The following is a 23,767-nucleotide window of genomic DNA, read 5'->3' on the forward strand; positions in this document are numbered from 1 at the left end:
CCATATGTTGGCAAAAGGAGACTTGGGGATGGAGGCCCTATGTCTAAAATCTCAACTAGGGATTAGAGCTCTATGTTGGCAAAAGGCGACTAGGGTATGGAGACCCTATGTCTAAAATGCTTAACTAGGGATTGGAGCCCTATGTTGGCAAAAGGCGACTAGGGGATGGAGACCCACCTGTGTCTAAAAATCTCAACTAGGGATTGGAGCACTATGTTTACAAAAGGCGACTAGGGGATGGAGACCCTATGTCAAAAAATCTCAACTAGGAATTGTAGCCCTATGTTGGCATAAGGCGACTAGGGGATGGAGTCCCTGTGTCTAAAAATCTCAACTTGGGATTGGAGCCATATGTTGGTAAAAGGCGGCTTGGCAATGGAGACCCTATGTCTAAAATCTCAACTAGGGATTGGAGCACTATGCTAGCAAAAGCTGACTAGGGGATGGAGACCCTATGTCTAAAAATCTCAACTAGGAATTGGAGCCCTATGTTGGCAGAAGGCAACTAGGGGATAGAGACCTTGTGTCTAAAAATCTCAACTTGGGATTGGAGCCATATGTTGGTAAAAGGCGGTTGGGGAATGGAGGCCCTATGTCTAAAATCTCAACTAAGGATTGGAGCACTATGTTAGCAAAAGGCGACAAGGGATGGAGACCCTATGTCTAAAAATCTCAACTAGGGATTGGAGCCCTATGTTGGCAAAACGCAACTAGGGGATGAAGACCCTATGTCTAAAAATCTCAACTAGGGATTGGATTCCTATGTTGGCAAACAGTGGCTAGGGAATGGAGGCCCTATATCTAAAATCTCAACTAGGGATTGGAGCACTAAGTTAGCAAAAGGCAACTTGGGGATGGAGACCCTATGTCTAAAAATCTCAACTAGGGATTGGAGCTCTATGTTGGCAAAAGGTGGCAAGGGAATGTAGGCATTATGTCTAAAATCTCAACTAGGGATTGGAGCACTATGTTAGCAAAAGGAGACTTGGGGATGGAGACCCTATGTCTAATAATATCAACTAGGGGTTGGAGACCCTATGTTGGAAAAATGCGACTAGGGGTTGGAGAACCTATGTCTAAACAATCTCAACTAAGGGTTGGAGACCCTATGTTGGAAAAAGGAGACTAGGGGATGCAGAACATATGTTTAAAAATCTCAACTAGGGATTGGAGCCTTATATTGGCAAAAAGCGACTAGGGAATGGTGGACCTATGTCTAAAATATCAACTTGGGATTGGAGCCCTATTTTGGCAAAAAGCGACTAGGGGATAGATAACCTATGTTTAAAAATCTCAACTAGGGATTGGAGCCCTATGTTGGCAAAAGGCAACTACGAAATGGAGGCCCTATGTCTAAAATCTCAACTAGGGATTGGAGCCCTATGTTTGCAAATGGCGACAAGGGGAGGAAGACCCTATGTCTAAAAATCTCAACTAGGGATTGGAGCCCTATTTTGGCAAAAAGCGAGTAGGGGATGGAGACCCTATGTCTAAAAATCACAACTAGGGATTGGAGCCCTATGTAGGCCAAAGGCGGCTAGGGAATGGAGGCCCTATGTATAAAATCTCAACTAGGGGTTGGAGACCCTATGTTGGCAAAAGGCGACTAGGGGATGGAGACCCTATTCTAAAAATATCAACTGGGGGTTGGAGACCCTATGTTAGCAAAAGGAGACTAGGGGATGGAGACGCTATGTTTTTGAAATCTCAACTAAGGATTGGACCCCTATGTTGGCAAAAGGCGACTAGGGAGTGGGCCCTATATCTAAAATCTCAACTAGGGATTGGAGCCATATGTTGGCAAAAGGCGACTTGGGGATGGAGGCCCTATGTCAAAAATCTCAACTAGGGATTGGAGCCCTATGTTTGCAAAACGCAACTAGGGGATGAAGACCCTATGTCTAAAAATCTCAACTAGGGATTGAATTACTATATTGGCAAACAATGGCTAGGGAATGGAGGCCCTATGTCTAAAATCTCAACTAGGGATTGGAGCACTAAGTTAGCAAAAGGCAACTTGGGAATGGAGACCCTATGTCTAAAAATCTCAACTAGGGATTGGAGCCCTAAGTTGACAAAAGGTGGCAAGCGAATGTAGGCACTATGTCTAAAATCTCAACTAGGGATTGGAGCACTATGTTAGCAAAAGGAGACTTGGGGATGGAGACCCTATGTCTAATAATCTCAACTAGGGGTTGGAGACCCTATGTTGGAAAAATGCGACTAGGGGATGGAGAACCTATGTCTAAAAATCTCAACTAAGGTTTGGAGACCCTATGTTGGAAAAAGGAGACTAGGGGATGGAGAACATATGTTTAAAAATCTCAACTAGGGATTGGAGCCTTATGTTGGCAAAAGGCGACTAGGGAATGGTGGACCTATGTCTAAAATATTAACTTGGTATTGGAGCCCTATGTTGGCAAAAGGCGACTAGGGGATAGAGAACCTATGTTTAAAAAACTCAACTAGGGATTTGAGCCCTATGTTGGCATAAAGGCAACTACGGAATGGAGGCCCTATGTCTAAAATCTCAAATAGGGATTGGAGCCCTATGTTTGCAAATGGTGACAAGGGGATGGAGACCCTATGTCTAAAAATCTCAACTAGGGATTGGAGCCCTATGTTGGCAAAAAGCGAGTAGGGGATGGAGACCCTATGTCTAAAAATCACAACTTGTGATTGGAGCCTTATGTAGGCAAAAGGCGGCTCGGGAATGGAGGCCCTATGTATAAAATCTCAACTAGGGGTTGGAGACCCTATGTTGGCAAAAGGCGACTAGGGGATGGAGACCCTATTCTAAAAATATCAACTGGGGGTAGGAGACCCTATTTTAGCAAAAGGAGACTAGTAGATGGAGACGCTATGTCTAAAAATCTTAACTAAGGATTCGACCCCTATGTTGGCAAAGTGCAACTAGGGGATGGAGGACCTATGTTTGAAATCTCAACTAGGGATTAGAGCCCTATGTTGGCAAAAGGCGACTAGGGAGTGGGCCCTATGTCTAAAATATCAACTAGGGATTGAGCCATATGTTGGCAAAAGGCGACTTGGGGATGTAGGCCCTATGTCTAAAATCTCAACTAGGGATTGGAGCCCTATGTTGGCAAAAGGCGACTAGTGGATGGAGACCCTATGTTTAAAAAGCTCAACTAGGGATTGGAGCCCTATGTTGGAAAAAGGCGACTAGGGGATGGAGACCCACCTGTGTCTAAAAATCTCAACTAGGGATTGGAGCCCTATGTTTACAAAAGGCGACTAGGGGATGGAGACCTTATGTCAAAAATCTCAACTTGGAATTGGAGCCCTATGTTGGCAGAAGGCGACTAAGGGATGGAGACCCTGTGTCTAAAAATCTCAAATTGGGATTGGAGCCATATGTTGGTAAAAGGCGGCTTGGGAATGGAGGCACTATGTCTAAAATCTCAACTAGGGATTGGAGCACTATGTTAGCAAAAGCCGACTAGGGGATGGAGACCCTATGTCTAAAAATCTAAACTAGGGATTGGAGCCCTATGTTAGCAAAAGGTGACTAGGGGATGAAGACCCTGTGTCTAAAATCTCAACTAGGGGTTGGAGACCCTATGTTGGTAAAAGGCGACTAGGGATGGAGACCATATGTCTAAAAATTTCAACTAGGGGTTGGAGACCCTATGTTGGCAAAAGGCGTCTAGGGGATGGAGACCCTATGTCTAAAAATCTCAACTTGGGATTGGATCCCTATGTTGGCAAAATGCGACTAGGGAATGGAGGACCTATGTCTAAAATCTCAACTAGGGATTGGAGCCCTATTTTGGCAAAAGTCTACTAGGGGATGGAGACCCTATGTCTAAAATCTCAACTAGGGGTTGGAGACCCTATGTTGGGAAAAGGCGACTAGGGGATGGAGACCCTGTGTCTAAAAATCTAAACTAGGGGTTGGAGACCCTATATAGGCAAAAGACGACTAGAGGATGGATACCCTATGTCTAAAAATCTCAACTAGGGATTGGAGACCCTATGTTGGAAAAATATGACTAGGGAATGGAGACCCAATGTCTAAAAAATCTTAACTAGGGGTTGGGGACCCTATTTTGGCAAAAGGCGACTAGGGGATGGAAACCTATTTCTAATAATCTCAACTTGGTATTGGAACCCTATGTTGGCAAAACGCAACTAGGGGATGGAGACCCTATGTCTAAAAATCTCAACTAGGGATTGGATTCCTATGTTGGCAAACGGTGGCTAGGGAATATACGCAATATGTCTAAAATCTCAACTAGGGATTGGAGCACTAAGTTAGCAAAAGGCGACTTAGGGATGGAGACCCTATGTCTAAAAATCTCAACTAGGGATTGGAGCCCTATGTTGGCAGAAGGCGACTTGGGGATGGAGACCCTATGTCTAAAAATCTCAACTTGGGATTGGAGCCATATGTTGGTAAAAGGCGACTTCAGAATGGAGGCCCTACGTCTAAAATCTCAACTAGGGATTGGAGCACGATGTTAGCAAAAGGCGACTAGGGGATGGAGACCCTATGTCTAAAAATCTCAACTAGAGATTGGAGCCCTATGTTGGCAAAAGGAGACCAGGGGATGGAGACCCTATGTCTAAAATCTCAACTAGGGGTTGGAGACCCTATGTTGGCAAAAAGAGACTAGGGGATGGAGACCATATGTCTAAAAATCTCAACTAGGGGATGGAGACGCTATTTTGGCAAAAGGCGACTAGGGGATGGAGACCCTGTGTCTAAAAATATAAACTAGGGGTTGGAGACCCTATATAGGCAAAAGACGACTAGGGGATGGATACCCTATGTCTAAAAATATCAACTAGGGGTTGGAGACCCTATGTTGGAAAAAGATGACTAGGGAATGGAGACCCAATGTCTAAAAAATCTCAACTAGGGGTTGGGCACCCTATGTTGGCAAAAGGTGACTAGGGGATGGAGACCCTATTTCTAAAAATCTCAACTTGGGATTGGAATCCTATGTTGGCAAAACGCAACTACGGGATGGAGACCCTATGTCTAAAAATCTCAACTAGGGATTGGATTCCTATGTTGACAAACGGTGGCTAGGGAATATACGCAATATGTCTAAAATCTCAACTAGGGATTGGAGCACTATGTTAGCAAAAGGCGACTTAGGGATGGAGACCCTATGTCTAAAAATCTCAACTAGGGATTGGAGCCCTATGTTGGCAGAAGGCGACTAGGGGATGGAGACCCTATATCTTAAAATCTCAAATTGGGATTGGAGTCATATGTTGGTAAAAGGCGACTTCGGAATGGAGTCCCTACGTCTAAAATCTCAACTAGGGATTGGAGCACGATGTTAGCAAAAGGCGACTAGGGGATGGAGACCCTATGTCTAAAATCTCAACTAGGGGTTGGAGACCCTATGTTGGCAAAAAGAGACTAGGGGATGGAGACCATATGTCTAAAAATCTCAACTAGGGGATGGAGACGCTATTTTGGCAAAAGGCGACTAGCGGATGGAGACCCTGTGTCTAAAAATATAAACTAGGGGTTGGAGACCCTATATAGGCAAAAGACGACTAGGGGATGGATACCCTATGTCTAAAAATATCAACTAGGGGTTGGAGACCCTATGTTGGAAAAAGATGACTAGGGAATGGAGACCCAATGTCTAAAAAATCTCAACTAGGGGTTGGGCACCCTATGTTGGCAAAAGGTGACTAGGGGATGGAGACCCTATTTCTAAAAATCTCAACTTGGGATTGGAACCCTATGTTGGCAAAACGCAACTAGGGGATGGAGACCATATGTCTAAAAATCTCAACTAGGGATTGGATTCCTATGTTGACAAACGGTGGCTAGGGAATATACGCAATATGTCTAAAATCTCAACTAGGGATTGGAGCACTATGTTAACAAAAGGCGACTTAGGGATGGAGACCCTATGTCTAAAAATCTCAACTAGGGATTGGAGCCCTATGTTGGCAGAAGGCGACTAGGGGATGGAGACCCTATATCTTAAAATCTCAACTTGGGATTGGAGTCATATGTTGGTAAAAGGCGACTTCGGAATGGAGTCCCTACGTCTAAAATCTCAACTAGGGATTGGAGCACGATGTTAGCAAAAGGCGACTAGGGGATGGAGACCCTATGTCTAAAATCTCAACTAGGGGTTGGAGACCCTATGTTGGCAAAAAGAGACTAGGGGATGGAGACCATATGTTTAAAAATCTCAACTAGGGGTTGGAGACCCTATTTTGGCAAAAGGCGATTAGGGGATGGAGACCCTGTGTCTAAAAATCTAAACTAAGGGTTGGAGCCCTATGTTGGCAAAAGTATACTAGGGGATGGAGACCCTATGTCTAAAAATATCAACTAGGGATTGTTGTAATATGTTGGCAAAAGGCGACTAGGGAATGGAGGCCCTATGCCTAAAATCTCAACTAGGTATTGGAGCACTATGTTAGCAAAAGGCGACTACGGGATGGAGACTCTATGTCTAAATTATCAACTAGGGATTGGAGCCCTATGTTGGCAAAACGCAACTAGGGGATGGAGACCCTATGTCTAAAAATCTAAACTAGGGATTGGAGCCCTATGTTGGCAAAAGTATACTAGGGGATGGAGACCCTATGTCTAAAAATCTCAACTAGGGATTGTAGTAATATGTTGGCAAAAGGCGACTAGGGAATGGAGGCCCTATGCCTAAAATCTCAACTAGGTATTGGAGCACTATGTTAGCAAAAGGCGACTACGGAAGGAGACTCTATGTCTAAAAATCTCAACTAGGGATTGGAGCCCTATGTTGGCAAAACACAACTAGGGGATGGAGACCATATGTCAAAAAATCTCAACTAAGAATTGGAGCCCTATGTTGGCAGAAGGCAACTAGGGGATGGAGACCTTGTGTCTAAAAATCTCAACTTGGGATTGGAGCCATATGTTGGTAAAAGGCGGTTGGGGAATGGAGGCCCTATGTCTAAAATCTCAACTAGGGATTGGAGCACTATGTACGCAAAAGGCGACTAGAGGATGGAGTCCCTATGTCTAAAAATCTCAACTAGGGATTGGAGCCCTATGTTGGCAAAACGCAACTAGGGGATGAAGACCCTATGTCTAAAAATCTCAACTAGGGATTGGATTCCTATGTTGGCAAACAGTGGCTAGGGAATGGAGGCCCTATGTCTAAAATCTCAACTAGGGATTGGAGCACTATGTTAGCAAAAGGCAACTTGGGGAACGAGACCCAATGTCTAAAAATCTCAACTAGGGATTGGAGCTCTATGTTGGCAAAAGGTGGCAAGGGAATGTAGGCACTATGTCTAAAATCTCAACTAGGGATTGGAGCACTATGTTAGATAAAGGCGACTTGGGGATGGAGACCCTATGTCTAATAATCTCAACTAGGGGTTGGAGACCCTATGTTGGAAAAATGCGACTAGGGGATGGAGAACCTATGTCTAAAAAATCTCAACTAAGTGTTGGAGACCCTATGTTGGAAAAAGGAGACTAAGGGATGGAGAACATATGTTTAAAAATCTCAACTAGGGATTGGAGCCCTATGTTGGCAAAAGGCGACTAGGGGATGGAGACCCTATATCTTAAAATCTCAACTTGGGATTGGAGTCATATGTTGGTAAAAGGCGACTTCGGAATGGAGTCCCTACGTCTAAAATCTCAACTAGGGATTGGAGCACGATGTTAGCAAAAGGCGACTAGGGGATGGAGACCCTATGTCTAAAATCTCAACTAGGGGTTGGAGACCCTATGTTGGCAAAAAGAGACTAGGGGATGGAGACCATATGTTTAAAAATCTCAACTAGGGGTTGGAGACCCTATTTTGGCAAAAGGCGACTAGGGGATGGAGACCCTGTGTCTAAAAATCTAAACTAAGGGTTGGAGCCCTATGTTGGCAAAAGTATACTAGGGGATGGAGACCCTATGTCTAAAAATCTCAACTAGGGATTGTAGTAATATGTTGGCAAAAGGCGACTAGGGAATGGAGGCCCTATGCCTAAAATCTCAACTAGGTATTGGAGCACTATGTTAGCAAAAGGCGACTACGGGATGGAGACTCTATGTCTAAATTATCAACTAGGGATTGGAGCCCTATGTTGGCAAAACGCAACTAGGGGATAGAGACCCTATGTCTAAAAATCTAAACTAGGGATTGGAGCCCTATGTTGGCAAAAGTATACTAGGGGATGGAGACTCTATGTCTAAAAATCTCAACTAGGGATTGTAGTAATATGTTGGCAAAAGGCGACTAGGGAATGGAGGCCCTATGCCTAAAATCTCAACTAGGTATTGGAGCACTATGTTAGCAAAAGGCGACTACGGGATGGAGACTCTATGTCTAAATTATCAACTAGGTATTGGAGCCCTATGTTGGCAAAACGCAACTAGGGGATAGAGACCCTATGTCTAAAAATCTAAACTAGGGATTGGAGCCCTATGTTGGCAAAAGTATACTAGGGGATGGAGACTCTATGTCTAAAAATCTCAACTAGGGATTGTAGTAATATGTTGGCAAAAGGCGACTAGGGAATGGAGGCCCTATGCCTAAAATCTCAACTAGGTATTGGAGCACTATGTTAGCAAAAGGCGACTACGGAAGGAGACTCTATGTCTAAAAATCTCAACTAGGGATTGGAGCCCTATGTTGGCAAAACACAACTAGGGGATGGAGACCATATGTCAAAAAATCTCAAATAAGAATTGGAGCCCTATGTTGGCAGAAGGCAACTAGGGGATGGAGACCTTGTGTCTAAAAATCTCAACTTGGGATTGGAGCCATATGTTGGTAAAAGGCGGTTGGGGAATGGAGGCCCTATGTCTAAAATCTCAACTAGGGATTGGAGCACTATGTACGCAAAAGGCGACTAGAGGATGGAGTCCCTATGTCTAAAAATCTCAACTAGGGATTGGAGCCCTATGTTGGCAAAACGCAACTAGGGGATGAAGACCCTATGTCTAAAAATCTTTACTAGGGATTGGATTCCTATGTTGGCAAACAGTGGCTAGGGAATGGAGGCCCTATGTCTAAAATCTCAACTAGGGATTGGAGCACTATGTTAGCAAAAGGCAACTTGGGGAACGAGACCCAATGTCTAAAAATCTCAACTAGGGATTGGAGCTCTATGTTGGCAAAAGGTGGCAAGGGAATGTAGGCACTATGTCTAAAATCTCAACTAGGGATTGGAGCACTATGTTAGATAAAGGTGACTTGGGGATGGAGACCCTATGTCTAATAATCTCAACTAGGGGTTGGAGACCCTATGTTGGAAAAATGCGACTAGGGGATGGAGAACCTATGTCTAAAAAATCTAAACTAAGGGTTGGAGACCCTATGTTGGAAAAAGGAGACTAAGGGATGGAGAACATATGTTTAAAAATCTCAACTAGGGATTGGAGCCTTATGTTGGCAAAAGGCGACTAGGGAATGGTGGACCTATGTCTAAAATATCAACTTGGGATTGGAGCCCTATGTTGGCAAAAGGCGACTAGGGGATAGAGAACCTGTGTTTAAAAATCTCAACTAGGGATTTGAGCCCTATGTTGGCAAAAGGCAACTACGGAATGGAGGCCCTATGTCTAAAATCTCAACTATGGATTGAAGCACTATGTTAGCAAAAGTCTACTAGGGGATGGAGACCCTATGTCTAAAAATATCAACTAGATGTTGGAGACCCTATGTCTAAAATCTCAACTAGGGATTGGAGCACTATGTTAGCAAAAGGCAACTTGGGGATGGAGACCCTATGTCTAAAAATCTCAACTAAGGATTGGAGCTCTATGTTGGCAAAAGGTGGCAAGGGAATGTAGGCACTATGTGTAAAATCTCAACTTCAATTTGGGGGTGGTTGTTTGAGTTCATCTTATTTTTCATATTTTTCATAGGTTGTTTGAGTTCATCTTATTTTTCATATTTTTCATAGGATCTTTTTTATGTAGTTGTGGAATTAAATGCTTTTTCATGATTATCTGTAGCTAACGAAATTAACCTTGAAATTTCTTTTATATTTTCAAGTGTGTATTCTAAGTATTTAATATCTTTAGTTTTTTGATATTCTTCTATATTTTTTCTAATATTATTTTTGACATATTTATATGTTTTAGAATTTCTAACCAGTACTTAAAATATTTGTAACTATCAATTTTTGATTTGTTCATATTAATACTGAGATGTATACCTGTTGATACATATATCCATGGTTTCTATATTTCTCAGTGTTATTTCTTTTCTGTGTTGATAACTTTCAAGTTTATCTTCATAAAATTCAATTTCATTTTCTATAGTTAATAAAGCTTTATTACGTAATTTATTATATCTAATAATATCTTTGCAGGTTTTAATATTGTATTTAACACAATCTATTTTTCTATTTATGTTACTGAGGTTTTTAAGAAGTTTCCATTTCTGGGTATTATAGAATCTTATATAATGAAAAGTGTTATGTTTCATTTATAAAAAGATTTTATTAACTTGATATGTGATCATTAGTCTGAATATAAATCTAGTTCATATAGATCTAATATATCTATTTCATGTGATACAATTAGTTCTGTAAATGCTTGTTCCATTACATATATTATTTCAAAAGTAACTAAAATATCGTAAATTTTTCTTTTAACATCGTTATTAAGTCTCTTAAAGATATATAACATAAGTATTTTGTAGTCAATATTTTCTTCTAATAAATACGTGTGGTTGTTCATTTAGATTTATTATTTATCCTTATCATGTGTTTACTAAACATATTCCCTCTAACCTCTTTGTTTATCATAGAGTTTATCATATTTTAATAAGTTATACTGAACAATCTTTTCTGGTCACTACCATGTTTTTCATGCTTCAATCATTTACCCTAACAGCGCCTCAACTCTGTGTACTCCCCTAAACGGCTTCCTTGCCTACTGGTTTCCACTTTAGGATGGCATAGTCTGGGCTTAACTACTCTCAGCATTATTAGACAGGCAAACTTTCTCAAGATGTTCTTTATAACAGTACTATAACATGATAAACAATTATGATATTTAAGAGATTATAAGGAATATAAGAGTTTAGTTAAACATGATTATAAATAAACTTACCTGGTTTTGTAACTCGTTTGAATGCTCCATAGCTGTTTTAGATACTTGTAAATAACTCAGATATTTCTTACAAGAGAGAAGATAAGAGAGAATATTAGAGAGAGAAGGTAAGGGTGAGGATGTCTGAGGATGTCCTCCTTCCTCAGATTTACATTCTATATAAAGAAAATTAAAACGACTCTTACTGTTTACAAATGACTCCTACTATTCATGAACGACCTTTACTGTTCATGATTATGACATATACTATTTACTTTATGACTCTTACTATTCATGAACGACCTTTACTGTTCATGATTATGACATATACTATTTACTTTATGACTCTTACTATTCATGAACGACCTTTACTGTTCATGAATGCGACTAGTACTATTTACTTTACATTATATGTTTCCAGTAGTTGTCTTCTTCTTTTGTCTTCTTGTTGATACCTTCATTCTAGTTGGACTTCTGGTACATAGTTATCATCTCCGTTGCACTTTGAACATATGTGGTCTGGATATTTGTGTCCTACTAGTTTGCAGTATCTTGTTAATAACTCGTTTGAAATAAATTCTTTTTTCAATGCTCTGGTAGTTGGTTGCATTTCTGGCTTTAATAATGATAAAATCCATTTCTGGACTTCATCCATATCTCCTTGTCGTAGTTCCTTCGAGTTGGCATATATCATTAACTGGTCTCTGGAATAGTAGCTCCAGATAGCATTTCCTTGTAGATAATTGTTAGCTAGTTCTTGAATAATAGTTGCTATACCAATTATTCTTTTATTAGCATAGAAACTTGGTATCTCCATTTTCTGTATCTCGGGTTGTTTCTCTATCTCTTCTGGTATTATCATATCTCGTGTTAGTCCTATCTTTATCACCTGTATTATGGGTTTTATTTCATCATATAGTATTTCCGCTGGTGCTGTGTAGAATTTGATGAAGAATAGGTTGCCTTTTGTAATTCTCTTGAAGGTGACAAATGCTTTGTATAGCTCTGGTATTCCAATTATTTCTTCTCCGTCATGGGTATATACTGTGCTAAGTAGTCCGTAGTTGTAACATGTTTTTACTAGGTTTGCTTTTGTTTTTGGCTGGGCTATAAGCCTATTATATCCCTGTAGTTTTTGGGTTACATAATCTTGTGTTGGATCTGTAGTAGTTGTTGATCTAGGGTTTAGGTTCAGAAATGTCTGGATTTTATATATATTCTCAATATATGTTTGAGTAATATGGTTATATACCTTTTTGTTGTGGTGTAGGCTATTAGCATAGGTTGAAGTTTGTGGGGCTATAACTATTGCTTCTCTTGGCTTTTTTGATGTAAATGGCTTATCAAATACGGTATTTAGGTTTACATTGATATGTGGCTTTTTGCTAACTTGTTTGCTTGTACCTGCAGCTGTATATAAAGCAACTGTGTTATGGGTTTTTTGGAGTTTCCCAACGTCTCCTTCTACCTCTGGAAGTTTAGAGTCTTCCGATTGACTTAGCTCCGCATTTTTATAGTCATGCTGCTGACTTTCTAGCTGTTGTAATCTTTTTCCCATACTCTCCATCTGTAAGGATAGAGTAGTAAGGATTGTAAATATGTCTTTTGATTCTTGGCTTTCATCTGTTTGGGTACCTTTGTCTTGATAGGTAGTCTGCAATAACATTCTTGTCAGTCCGTATTACTTCAATTGTAAATGTAAAATTTTGTATATTTAATACAAGTCTCCTTATTTCCTTTGTAGTTACTGAATCCTGTACTTTCCGAGTTATCCACCATTTTACTTGTGTATTATCTGTTCTTACTATAAATTTGTTATAAACAATATATGGCTCAAATGCTAACAAACATTTATATAATCCAAATAGTTCTTTCCTATTTATTTCCCATTTTAATTGTGGTTCCGTGTATGATCCGGAATAATATCTACAATGGTGTTCAATTTTTTCATTATCATATTTATATTTTAGAACTCCTCCGTAGCTGTGATCACTAGAATCAGTTTCTACAATATATGTAAATTGTTTCTTTTCATCTGGAAAATATAGTTTTGGTAATTTTTTACACATATTTTTTATCTTCTGTATATGTATTTTATCTTTTTCGTCAAAATGATATTCTATGTCCTTTTTTAATTTTTTCTGTAATGGTTTTAAGTTTTCTGCTAATTTAGGAATATATTCTCTTACTTGGTTAACCAATCCTAAAAATGATTGTAACTTCTTTTTTGTATCAAGTGTTTCATTCAAGTTAATTATTTTTTGTACTACATGGGTTTGCATTTTTATTCCGTTTTTATCTATTTGTATACCTAAAAATTCTATTTGATTTTTCATTACTTCTGCTTTCTTTTTACTTAAACTTATTCCTGATATTTCTACAATGTGTATGAATTTTTCTAGTAGTTTTATATGTTCGTTCTCTGTTCTAGAATATAGCAATATATCATCTATATATATTATACAATTTTCTAATTGGTTGAAGTAATTATCCATAAAATGTTGATACCTACCTGGTGCATTTTTATATCCAAAAGGTAATACGTTCCATTCGTAAAATCCTTGTGGTACTGTGAATGCTGTTAACTTTTTAGATTCATCTTCTAGTTTTAAATGGTAAAATCCTGATTTACAGTCAAATTTACTAAAATAGTTATATCCTTGTATTTGTCTAATTTTTAGTATTTTATTTGGTATCGGATAATTATATGTTTTTGTTTTTGCATTTAAGTTTCTATAATCTATAACCATACGGCTTTTTCCTCTTTTTTGTTCACTATGCTTATTTACTATAAATGCTGGGCTAGTATGTTTACTATTACTTTCTTGTATGTAGTTATTATCTAATAATTCTTTTATATGCATTTTAAATTCTGTTAAATCATTAAAATTGTATTTTAAAGGTTTTTGTGTTATTATGCTATTTTCATCTATTAGTTCAATCTTTATTTTTGTTTGATGTTTTTCCCATCCTTGGAGTGGATTATCATTATATAGTAATTCTAGTTTATCTTGTAGTGGTTTTATCTTATTTATTGAGAAAATGATTATCTCTATATTATGGTTACTTTGTATTACATTTTCTAATTTTTGGGTAATCTTTTCACTTCCTTTAATCCAGGGTGTTGTTTTTCTTACTTTATTATTTACTCTTTTTGCTCCTAATTTTTGTTTACACGGGGTAGTAAACCACCAATGTGTTTTTGTTATAATATGTGGGTATAATTTATCTAAAAATGGCATTCCTAATAATATATCTTTATTTGTGAATTCGTAACTATATATTTCTTCTATGGTTAATATTTTATCCCATATTTGTATTTTTATATTTCTTGCTTTATATGTTATCATACTTCCTTCATTATTAAATCCTGTTACTACTATGGGGGTTTTTAGCTTTTCCCATTTACTTTCTGGTAAACAATTATGTCTACACATATTAGCTTCTGCTCCTGTATCCACCATAGGTGTATAATATCTATTATAATATCCTTCTACTATTATTTTGGAAAGTATGTATATCTTTGGCATTATATCAAAGTTCTTTTTATTATTATTTTCTTATTTTCATAACTTATTGTTAATTGCCTATCTTCTAATTTATATGGTTTGACTTTTTCTAACCATTTTATCCCTAGTGTAATATTTTTATCTCCTTGATATATTTTAAAATTTATTAATATTGGTATTCCTCCAATAATTAATTCTTTTTCAGTTGTTTCTTCGTTTTTTCTTAACGCTTTTGGTAGTTCTGAATTTTGTTGTTCTATTGTTACTATCTCTTGTTCTGGTATTAGTTCTCTTATAACATAATTCTCTTCCTGCCCTGTATTTATTAGTATTAAATATTTTCTTTGGTCCATTATTCCTGTTATATAATAATGATGTGGGTTTATTTCTTCTATTTTTTGTTCTATTAATTTTTGTGGAGTGGTATAATTTATTCTTTTTGATGTACTTCTTGATGTACTTCTTGATGATGTTTCTGGCATTTCATTATTTATTCGTTTTGATGTGCTTAATCTTTCTTTTACTATTTCTAAATCTTCATCCATGTCTATTTCTGTATAACTGTAATCATTGTTGTCTATAACTGATACTATTCTTTCGAATGGATTTTCTATTTTTATTTTATTTATTTTATTTTTAGCTGTTATCTTATGTTTTGTTGTTAAGACATATAGATTTTTACATCTTGCTGTGAATATTTTACTTCCTGGTGCTAATTCTATTCCAGACATTTTCCAGTATAATACTAATGATTTATCTATATTTTTATCATCTACTGCTACTGAATAGTTAGCACTTACTATAAATTTAAATTTTTGGTATATTAAGTTACCTCTTACAGCACTTATTATACTCTTTTCTATAGGTTGTACAATCCTATCATCTGCCAAGTATATTTCTATAGGGGTATCTATTCCTTCCCTAAAACATGCTTTTATTAGGATCTCCGTTCCTCCTAAGTGTACATATTTTATTGGATTTTTTGCTTTTATATCTTGTATTTCTTTATTTAGTAGTCTTTTATTTAAAATTGGTATTTGTGCTTTACCTTTGATGTATTTACAATCTATTATATGTTCTCTTTGGCTTACTACATAGTATTCTTCTTTTTGTCTTTTAAACCAATTCTTTATTGTTGGTACTTCTAATATTTTGTCTATACTTAGATCCAATTCTTTTCCTTTTATTTGTTCAAATATATTAGCGTCAAATATTATTTTTTGTTCTGAAGATTGTTCATCTTGGTGTTCTTCTTGTTGTATAATTTGTATATCTTTTTCAGTCATAATTTTCTTCATCTGACTCTTCTATATCCTTGTTTATTTCATTTTCAGAGAACTCGTTTTCTGATATCTCATATATGCTGTCTTCACTGCTTAATTCATAATCTACATATTCTACTTGTGTATATTTATCATTATCTATCAATATTTCGGTAATTTGTTTCTTCTTTGGGTTTTTTGGTAATTTACAATCTTTGGCTAAGTGTCCTAGCTTTCCACAATTATAGCAAGTACATTCTGTTAGTTTTTTCTTTTTCCTATATGGTTTTTTATGTTTATAATTTTTTACATAATATCTTCTTCTTGGTTTCCTATATTTATACTTTGAATATTTTGATTTAAATTTCTTTTTCTTTCCTTCTTTTTTGTAATATTTATCTGTGCAGCCAAATTGGGGTGCTATTCTACTTTTGCAACATGCCAAATTTTTTACTAATATTTTTTCCATTTTCATGTTTTCTTTATATTTTTCACATAATTCTATAAACCAGTTTTGTAGAAATTTTATCCTTACTCCTAATGTATCTGCTAGTCCTGCTTCGTTCCAACTTTTTATTATTTTTGAGCTAAAGGGTTCTGGTAATTTTGTAAAATATAATTTTCTTATCTCTTTACTTTCATCTGGACTATATGTTCCTTTATAATAATAGTCTCTAAATGCACAAGTATATTCATCTATATAACACATATTACATATTGCTAATTTTGTCATTAAATTTCTATTTGTAATTTTTTCTTTATTTTGTTCTTCTACTTCTGTTGTCATACTACTAAATTCATTTCTTATTGCTATTTCATATTTATTTAATATATCTGTAACTGTTGTTGTAGTTGTACCGTCAAGTTTTTTATTACTCCTTAATGTGTCTAAGCTTTCACTTGATAAATTTTGTAACCATAATTTTACAGTTCCTATTAATGTTCTTTCTATATATCCTGGTGTTTCCGTTATTGTTATTTTATTATCTATTAGTTGTTTTGAGATATATCCCATCCATAATTGTATTGTTTTATTTATATCTGCTACACAATCTAGATCTAAAAAATTATATTGTTCAGTTATCTGTCTTGGTGCCCATTTCTTATTTAACCTTTTATCCCATAATGTTTTGTTTCTGTCATATGCATCATAACTTACTCTGTAATAGGTTGGGTTTAATTGTTTTGGATTTTTTATTCCTGATATGCTTGGTTTATCTTCGTTCATATCTCCTGTATTTATTTCTGGGTTTATTTTTATCTTTTCTGTTTTTTCTATAAGTTCTGTGTATGTTTCACTTGTTTCTGAATAGTTTTCTCCTAGTTCTGTGTCTTTATCACTTTGGTCATTTATTTCGTTTATACTTATTTTTGATGGACTCTCCTGTACTTCTTCTAACTGTAATTTGAATCTTTCTATCTCATTTGTTAGTTTTAGTTCTTCTTCTTCTTCTTTACGTTTTTCCTTTTCTTTTAGTTTATTTGCATACATCTGTTTTAGCATCTCTAATTCTTTTTCTAATTCTGTTATTTTAGTGTTTTTTACTTCCTCTATCTGTTGTATTTTTTCTTTAGCTTGCTGTTGTATTTCTTTAATCTCTCGTTTTCTATCTATTTCTTCGTTTTCTTTTGTTATTCTAACCATGGCGGTTAAACTATCCTCTAGTTTTACAGTTTCTTTTTCTAACATTAAGTTTAGGTTATTTCCTATTTTTTTATATCTTCTTCCTAAGTTAGAAAATATTATTGTTATTTTTAATCCTTCTGGATTCTCATATGTTTTCTCTTCTAATGCGAATTCTTCTTTATTCATCTTTTATCCTTTAGATAACAAACATATTTATATTCTGTTTTAGATATTATATCGATTAATTTGGACAGCCTAGCTTTGTTTATTTTTGTGATACTTAAGTATTCATATTCTATATATAGTTTCTTTAGTTTCTTCCTAATTTTCTGCGATTTCTTAGTTATTTTGATTGTTTCACTGTTTTGCGGGTTTGTACTATTAATGTCAGTGTTATTTTTCATGATTTGCTTCTTAATATAAATGTTTATTTTTCATAGCTCTGATACCAATTTGGGGGTGGTTGTTTGAGTTCATCTTATTTTTCATATTTTTCATAGGTTGTTTGAGTTCATCTTATTTTTCATATTTTTCATAGGATCTTTTTTATGTAGTTGTGGAATTAAATGCTTTTTCATCAAATATGGGATAAAATATTAACCATAGAAGAAATATATAGTTACGAATTCACAAATAAAGATATATTATTAGGAATGCCATTTTTAGATAAATTATACCCACATATTATAACAAAAACACATTGGTGGTTTACTACCCCGTGTAAACAAAAATTAGGAGCAAAAAGAGTAAATAATAAAGTAAGAAAAACAACACCCTGGATTAAAGGAAGTGAAAAGATTACCCAAAAATTAGAAAATGTAATACAAAGTAACCATAATATAGAGATAATCATTTTCTCAATAAATAAGATAAAACCACTACAAGATAAACTAGAATTACTATATAATGATAATCCACTCCAAGGATGGGAAAAACATCAAACAAAAATAAAGATTGAACTAATAGATGAAAATAGCATAATAACACAAAAACCTTTAAAATACAATTTTAATGATTTAACAGAATTTAAAATGCATATAAAAGAATTATTAGATAATAACTACATACAAGAAAGTAATAGTAAACATACTAGCCCAGCATTTATAGTAAATAAGCATAGTGAACAAAAAAGAGGAAAAAGCCGTATGGTTATAGATTATAGAAACTTAAATGCAAAAACAAAAACATATAATTATCCGATACCAAATAAAATACTAAAAATTAGACAAATACAAGGATATAACTATTTTAGTAAATTTGACTGTAAATCAGGATTTTACCATTTAAAACTAGAAGATGAATCTAAAAAGTTAACAGCATTCACAGTACCACAAGGATTTTACGAATGGAACGTATTACCTTTTGGATATAAAAATGCACCAGGTAGGTATCAACATTTTATGGATAATTACTTCAACCAATTAGAAAATTGTATAATATATATAGATGATATATTGCTATATTCTAGAACAGAGAACGAACATATAAAACTACTAGAAAAATTCATACACATTGTAGAAATATCAGGAATAAGTTTAAGTAAAAAGAAAGCAGAAGTAATGAAAAATCAAATAGAATTTTTAGGTATACAAATAGATAAAAACGGAATAAAAATGCAAACCCATGTAGTACAAAAAATAATTAACTTGAATGAAACACTTGATACAAAAAAGAAGTTACAATCATTTTTAGGATTGGTTAACCAAGTAAGAGAATATATTCCTAAATTAGCAGAAAACTTAAAACCATTACAGAAAAAATTAAAAAAGGACATAGAATATCATTTTGACGAAAAAGATAAAATACATATACAGAAGATAAAAAATATGTGTAAAAAATTACCAAAACTATATTTTCCAGATGAAAAGAAACAATTTACATATATTGTAGAAACTGATTCTAGTGATCACAGCTACGGAGGAGTTCTAAAATATAAATATGATAATGAAAAAATTGAACACCATTGTAGATATTATTCCGGATCATACACGGAACCACAATTAAAATGGGAAATAAATAGGAAAGAACTATTTGGATTATATAAATGTTTGTTAGCATTTGAGCCATATATTGTTTATAACAAATTTATAGTAAGAACAGATAATACACAAGTAAAATGGTGGATAACTCGGAAAGTACAGGATTCAGTAACTACAAAGGAAATAAGGAGACTTGTATTAAATATACAAAATTTTACATTTACAATTGAAGTAATACGGACTGACAAGAATGTTATTGCAGACTACCTATCAAGACAAAGGTACCCAAACAGATGAAAGCCAAGAATCAAAAGACATATTTACAATCCTTACTACTCTATCCTTACAGATGGAGAGTATGGGAAAAAGATTACAACAGCTAGAAAGTCAGCAGCATGACTATAAAAATGCGGAGCTAAGTCAATCGGAAGACTCTAAACTTCCAGAGGTAGAAGGAGACGTTGGGAAACTCCAAAAAACCCATAACACAGTTGCTTTATATACAGCTGCAGGTACAAGCAAACAAGTTAGCAAAAAGCCACATATCAATGTAAACCTAAATACCGTATTTGATAAGCCATTTACATCAAAAAAGCCAAGAGAAGCAATAGTTATAGCCCCACAAACTTCAACCTATGCTAATAGCCTACACCACAACAAAAAGGTATATAACCATATTACTCAAACATATATTGAGAATATATATAAAATCCAGACATTTCTGAACCTAAACCCTAGATCAACAACTACTACAGATCCAACACAAGATTATGTAACCCAAAAACTACAGGGATATAATAGGCTTATAGCCCAGCCAAAAACAAAAGCAAACCTAGTAAAAACATGTTACAACTACGGACTACTTAGCACAGTATATACCCATGACGGAGAAGAAATAATTGGAATACCAGAGCTATACAAAGCATTTGTCACCTTCAAGAGAATTACAAAAGGCAACCTATTCTTCATCAAATTCTACACAGCACCAGCGGAAATACTATATGATGAAATAAAACCCATAATACAGGTGATAAAGATAGGACTAACACGAGATATGATAATACCAGAAGAGATAGAGAAACAACCCGAGATACAGAAAATGGAGATACCAAGTTTCTATGCTAATAAAAGAATAATTGGTATAGCAACTATTATTCAAGAACTAGCTAACAATTATCTACAAGGAAATGCTATCTGGAGCTACTATTCCAGAGACCAGTTAATGATATATGCCAACTCGAAGGAACTACGACAAGGAGATATGGATGAAGTCCAGAAATGGATTTTATCATTATTAAAGCCAGAAATGCAACCAACTACCAGAGCATTGAAAAAAGAATTTATTTCAAACGAGTTATTAACAAGATACTGCAAACTAGTAGGACACAAATATCCAGACCACATATGTTCAAAGTGCAACGGAGATGATAACTATGTACCAGAAGTCCAACTAGAATGAAGGTATCAACAAGAAGACAAAAGAAGAAGACAGCTACTGGAAACATATAATGTAAAGTAAATAGTACTAGTCGCATTCATGAACAGTAAAGGTCGTTCATGAATAGTAAGAGTCATAAAGTAAATAGTATATGTCATAATCATGAACAGTAAAGGTCGTTCATGAATAGTAAGAGTCATAAAGTAAATAGTATATGTCATAATCATGAACAGTAAAGGTCGTTCATGAATAGTAGGAGTCATTTGTAAACAGTAAGAGTCGTTTTAATTTTCTTTATATAGAATGTAAATCTGAGGAAGGAGGACATCCTCAGACATCCTCACCCTTACCTTCTCTCTCTAATATTCTCTCTTATCTTCTCTCTTGTAAGAAATATCTGAGTTATTTACAAGTATCTAAAACAGCTATGGAGCATTCAAACGAGTTACAAAACCAGGTAAGTTTATTTATAATCATGTTTAACTAAACTCTTATATTCCTTATAATCTCTTAAATATCATAATTGTTTATCATGTTATAGTACTGTTATAAAGAACATCTTGAGAAAGTTTGCCTGTCTAATAATGCTGAGAGTAGTTAAGCCCAGACTATGCCATCCTAAAGTGGAAACCAGTAGGCAAGGAAGCCGTTTAGGGGAGTACACAGAGTTGAGGCGCTGTTAGGGTAAATGATTGAAGCATGAAAAACATGGTAGTGACCAGAAAAGATTGTTCAGTATAACTTATTAAAATATGATAAACTCTATGATAAACAAAGAGGTTAGAAGGAATATGTTTAGTAAACACATGATAAGGATAAATAATAAATCTAAATGAACAACCACACGTATTTATTAGAAGAAAATATTGACTACAAAATACTTATGTTATATATCTTTAAGAGACTTAATAACGATGTTAAAAGAAAAATTTACGATATTTTAGTTACTTTTGAAATAATATATGTAATGGAACAAGCATTTACAGAACTAATTGTATCACATGAAATAGATATATTAGATCTATATGAACTAGATTTATATTCAGACTAATGATCACATATCAAGTTAATAAAATCTTTTTATAAATGAAACATAACACTTTTCATTATATAAGATTCTATAATACCCAGAAATGGAAACTTCTTAAAAACCTCAGTAACATAAATAGAAAAATAGATTGTGTTAAATACAATATTAAAACCTGCAAAGATATTATTAGATATAATAAATTACGTAATAAAGCTTTATTAACTATAGAAAATGAAATTGAATTTTATGAAGATAAACTTGAAAGTTATCAACACAGAAAAGAAATAACACTGAGAAATATAGAAACCATGGATATATGTATCAACAGGTATACATCTCAGTATTAATATGAACAAATCAAAAATTGATAGTTACAAATATTTTAAGTACTGGTTAGAAATTCTAAAACATATAAATATGTCAAAAATAATATTAGAAAAAAATATAGAAGAATATCAAAAAACTAAAGATATTAAATACTTAGAATACACACTTGAAAATATAAAAGAAATTTCAAGGTTAATTTCGTTAGCTACAGATAATCATGAAAAAGCATTTAATTCCACAACTACATAAAAAAGATCCTATGAAAAATATGAAAAATAAGATGAACTCAAACAACCTATGAAAAATATGAAAAATAAGATGAACTCAAACAACCACCCCCAAATTAACAACCTATGAAAAATATGAAAAATAAGATGAACTCAAACAACCACCCCCAAATTGGTATCAGAGCTATGAAAAATAAACATTTATATTAAGAAGCAAATCATGAAAAATAACACTGACATTAATAGTACAAACCCGCAAAACAGTGAAACAATCAAAATAACTAAGAAATCGCAGAAAATTAGGAAGAAACTAAAGAAACTATATATAGAATATGAATACTTAAGTATCACAAAAATAAACAAAGCTAGGCTGTCCAAATTAATCGATATAATATCTAAAACAGAATATAAATATGTTTGTTATCTAAAGGATAAAAGATGAATAAAGAAGAATTCGCATTAGAAGAGAAAACATATGAGAATCCAGAAGGATTAAAAATAACAATAATATTTTCTAACTTAGGAAGAAGATATAAAAAAATAGGAAATAACCTAAACTTAATGTTAGAAAAAGAAACTGTAAAACTAGAGGATAGTTTAACCGCCATGGTTAGAATAACAAAAGAAAACGAAGAAATAGATAGAAAACGAGAGATTAAAGAAATACAACAGCAAGCTAAAGATTTTAGACATAGGGCCTCCATTCCGTAGTTGCCTTTTGCCAACATAGGGCTCCAATCCCTAGTTGAGATTTTTAAACATAGGTTCTCTATCCCCTAGTCGCCTTTTGCCAACATAGGGCTCCAATCCCAAGTAGATATTTTAGACATAGGTTCACCATTCCCTAGTCGCCTTTTGCCAACATAAAGCTCCAATCCCTAGTTGAGATTTTTAAACATATGTTCTCCATCCCCTAGTCTCCTTTTTCCAACATAGGGTCTCCAACCCTTAGTTGAGATTTTTTAGACATAGGTTCTCCATCCCCTAGTCGCATTTTTCCAACATAGGGTCTCCAACCCCTAGTTGAGATTATTAGACATAGGGTCTCCATCCCCAAGTCGCCTTTTGCTAACATAATGCTCCAATCCCTAGTTGAGATTTTAGACATAATGCCTACATTCCCTTGCCACCTTTTGCCAACATAGAGCTCCAATCCCTAGTTGAGATTTTTAGACATAGGGTCTCCATCCCCAAGTTGCCTTTTGCTAACATAATGCTCCAATACCTAGTTGAGATTTTAGACATAGGGCCTCCATTCCCTAGCCACTCTCTGCCAACAAAGGAATCCAATCCCTAGTTGAGATTTTTAGACATAGGGTCTTCATCACCTAGTTGCGTT

The sequence above is a fragment of the Nicotiana sylvestris genome, chromosome 3, assembly GCF_000393655.2.
Source record: "Nicotiana sylvestris chromosome 3, ASM39365v2, whole genome shotgun sequence".
Classification (NCBI taxonomy): domain Eukaryota; kingdom Viridiplantae; phylum Streptophyta; class Magnoliopsida; order Solanales; family Solanaceae; genus Nicotiana; species Nicotiana sylvestris.